The sequence below is a fragment of the Lucilia sericata genome, unplaced genomic scaffold, assembly GCF_015586225.1.
Source record: "Lucilia sericata isolate MDLA Ls3-8-SP2 unplaced genomic scaffold, ASM1558622v1 Contig000024F_arrow, whole genome shotgun sequence".
Classification (NCBI taxonomy): domain Eukaryota; kingdom Metazoa; phylum Arthropoda; class Insecta; order Diptera; family Calliphoridae; genus Lucilia; species Lucilia sericata.
The window spans coordinates 565,133-568,295 of NW_023994062.1; the positions used below are offsets into that span (position 1 = coordinate 565,133).

The 3,163-nt window shown below is 27.9% G+C and overlaps 1 long non-coding RNA gene across 1 annotated transcript; it reads left to right on the top strand.

Moving 5' to 3' along the window:
• Nucleotides 1-836: 836 nt before the first annotated feature.
• Nucleotides 837-1,613, top strand: LOC119609668. The gene is made up of 4 exons (XR_005231945.1): nt 837-958; nt 1,053-1,153; nt 1,224-1,298; nt 1,391-1,613. It is a non-coding gene; the product is annotated as an uncharacterized LOC119609668 (long non-coding RNA).
• The last annotated feature ends 1,550 nt before the right edge of the window (nt 1,614-3,163 follow it).

Sequence of the window (3,163 nt, forward strand, 5' to 3'; positions counted from 1 at the left end):
GTGTTATACCAAGTCTTCTTGCATGGTATCCAAATGAGCCGTGACCTGTGCTAACAGCAACAAAATTGCTGAGATGTGGACGACACAGTTGCAGGAGGTATGACGTGCGTTTTTTGGCCAGATTTGGAAATATCTTCCTGGTGATGATACAAGTTGGCTCATTTCGCCATCTCGTCTGAGAGAGTTCATAGAACTATTTATCTATTAATTCCTTACAGGCCTTTAGCGGTATGCCGCAGAAATTCGGCATAATAACGGACATTAAGGATCCTGTTTTTGCCAATTCATCGGCCACACAGTTACCAATCAAATCGCCGTACCCATTTGAGTACGATTTTTGAATGTCTCGCCATCCTATTTAAGGATTCCCGGCATTCCTGGACTAGTATGGATGTATTGTATTGTAATGTCGTTTGCAATGATAAAATGATTTTTGGGAAAAAATTGCGAAAGATATTTATATATTTTTTTTACCTAAATAAATAAATAAAAAGAGAAATAAATAAATAAATAAATAAGTAAATAAGCTTATAACTAAATAAATTTATAATAATGAATAAATATATTGTTTGCATGTTTTCAAATTTTGAATTTGTTTTATTTACGTTGAAAAACTTAACATTGTCATTTACATTGTTTACGATGCCATCTATTGGAGTAAAGTGGAAGTATGAATATCACTCCTATCGTTCAATTGACGTTTGCATTAATATTTGTTTACGAAAATCTAATTGAATTTAGGGAATAGAAATGTTACTTTTCCAAACCGCTAGATTTTTTATGCCAACCAAGGTTTCGTTAATGATTTGGAGTAAAAATTCTACCATTTTTTTGGAGGATCGCCTAGCAACAGCAAGTTTTCTTAAACATTTTTTGTTAACAATATTAAAAAAAAAAGAAAGTTAATTTATAAAGAAAAATATATATTTTTTTTAAAGGAAAAGTACAGAAGAAAACTGTAAGTAGATGTCCGTTTTTTTTGAGCTTCTGTTGGTTTTACCGAATATTAAGCTTAAACTTCTTTTCTTTTTTTTTTTTCTTCTATTTGCTAGTTTGCTTTCTGTGAGAGGGAACTAATTTTTTTATATTTGCAAGGCCAGAATTGCTCCAGATTGGTATTATTTTTAATTTTTATTAAAATCGAAATTCAAGGGTAAGGTTTTCTCTATAAAATAAGATTTTTATATTGATCTGAGCAAAAATTTATTTTTCTTGAATTATAGATCAGAATCTTATTGCTGTTGGCTTTCATTTCTTTCTTGTTGGATTTGTTTCTAAGATTGGTGCCAACTTTAATGGTAATTTTTATATAAAGAGAATAATCTCTCTCCAGTTAAATTTAGCAAGAAAAAAACGTATATCTTTTTTTGGTTCTTTTTTTGTTCTTTAGATTGGCACCTAATTAAAGATCGAAAAGACAAATTTCTGTCCACAAAGAAGCTGCATAATTATATTGAGCAGAGAGTATAGTCTCAGTCAGTTTCGGCTTTTGGTTGTGTTGTGGAGTGATAGTGGTTAAAATTTTAAATGAAAACAGCAAACAAAATAATAAAAAAATAAAAATAGAAAAAACAACAAGAAAAATTTAAATAATTGAAAAAAATATTAATGAAAATGGGTAAAGAAATATATAATTATTTTAAAAAAATTAAAAATATTAAAGATTTAAAATGATTTGAAGAAAGAGAAAATCGAAGTTTGAAAAAAATTTACAAACGAAACACTCAAGAAACAATAATATTTATGTTACACGGTTAAACAAACAAAGAAAAAAAACACATCAGAAAACTCAAGAAAGAAATAAATTTAAGAAGATCACTATACTCAAAAAAAAAAAAAAAAATTAAATAAATATGAAAGTTAAAATACATTAAAAAGTGAATGTTTAAAGGAAATTTTCAAATTTTCAAAATAAATAAGAAATCATATTAAGAAAATTTGGAATAAATAAAAAAATTAAGTTTAAAATCCGTAAAATTTAAAAAAAGATATATTTCATATAAATTAAAAATAATTATTTAGAAACAAGTTAGAGTGCTATATTCGGCTAAGCCGAATCTTAAATACCCTCCACCAGCTACTTTTATATTAATAGTTTTTTAATTGATCAAATATTTGTAGAAATAAGTTTTCTCATGTCTTAAATAGAAAAACACCAAGATTTAAACAGCTTAAATCTGTTACAATTCCAAGATTTGTTGAACATTACAAACCCCATTTTCTTTTATATTTTTATAGCGCCCTTAGATATGCTTTAACGATATTTAATAATGTGCATGTATGCATGTGTGTGAAAGATTTAAGGATTTTCAAAATACATATATGTATAATTTTGTTCTACACAAATTGTTTTTAGGGGCAGGACCTAGTATGGGAGATATGACCAATTATAGACCGATCGTAAAATATTCTTTAAGCAAAATTTCTGTACATAAAAACTATATTTCAGTCAAATTTTGTATGTATATCGTAATTTAGTAATAAGTAATGTATGTTCAAGTGATTTTCTGAAGGGACACTTGCATGGGACCGACCGCACCCATGTTATAGAAAGATCATGAAAAGATCTTGAAATAGAATTTTTGTATACCAAACTAATATTTGTCCCAAATTTTATATCAATAGCTTTATTTGGTAATGAGTAATGTGCGTTTATGTATATAAAGACAAAATTTCAAAATTTTGTATCTATATCATTATTTGGCAATGAATATTCTGCATTTAAGTGATTTTCGGGAGGTAACCTTGTATGGGAGCTGTGACCAATTATGGACCGATCGGAAAAAACTTCCATACTAATATTTCTGTATATGTGAGCAATACTTGTATCAAATTTTATATGAATATCTTAATTTAGTAATGAGTTATGTGCGTTTAAGTGATTTTCGGAAGGGGACCTTGTAAGGGAGCTATAGCCAATTATGGACCGATCGGAAAAAACTTTCACAGTAATATTTTTGTGCATATGAGCAATACTTATTCCAAATTTTATATGGATATCTTAATTTAGTAATGAGTTATGCGCGTTTAAGTGATTTTCGGGAGGGGACCTTTTATGGGAGCTATGTCCAATTATGGACCAATCCAGAAAATGTTTTCTCCCAATGAATTCTATTGACATAAAATTTTAATTTGTAAAATTTTGTGAAGATATCAACATTCT